This window comes from Bison bison, unplaced genomic scaffold (genome assembly GCF_000754665.1).
Source record: "Bison bison bison isolate TAMUID 2011002044 unplaced genomic scaffold, Bison_UMD1.0 scf7180017864369, whole genome shotgun sequence".
NCBI lineage: Eukaryota > Metazoa > Chordata > Mammalia > Artiodactyla > Bovidae > Bison > Bison bison.
Window position 1 is genome coordinate 4,641,268 of NW_011494941.1, and position 492 is coordinate 4,641,759.

The following is a 492-nucleotide window of genomic DNA, read 5'->3' on the forward strand; positions in this document are numbered from 1 at the left end:
AAATTTAACTATGGAAGCAATCATAATCTTGGTGCTGAAATGACCTTAGATGTAATTTTGCCCAGTTTTCACCTGGCAGGGGAGGATCTGATGTCTTTAGTGTCTGCCCAGGCCACACCTTGGTGGAGGCCCAAGCTGGACTCTCCTGACTCAGATCTGCAGGCCTGCAGCCTCCCTGAGTAAAAAGCCTCTGAACTCCTTGACAAAAACAGTTAGAACTTATGCTCTGTTGTTCATTTGTTTCCAGCACTTACTCTGTAGCCTTTAGGTTGTAAAGCATTCACTTTACAATTTGGAACTGTGTTTGATCTGGATTCTTATTCCTACATCTGAATAATAAAGCCCTTCAATTTTTAAGTGTATCCTAAATCACTAATGAAAGAATTCTCATTTTGTTGCTCTCTAAAATTCAACCAGGACTCCAATTCAACTTGAGTTGGCATTCTGAGAATATACTTATGTTAAGTTTACTAAGGCAATAAGTGTGTGAAG

At 39.6% G+C, this 492-nt stretch overlaps 1 protein-coding gene across 4 annotated transcripts in view; it reads left to right on the forward strand.

Annotated features, from left to right (window-relative positions):
• SCML1 (sex comb on midleg-like 1 (Drosophila)) overlaps nt 1–492 on the forward strand; it is a 37,907-nt gene that overhangs the window by 6,655 nt on the left and 30,760 nt on the right. The window lies entirely within an intron of this gene.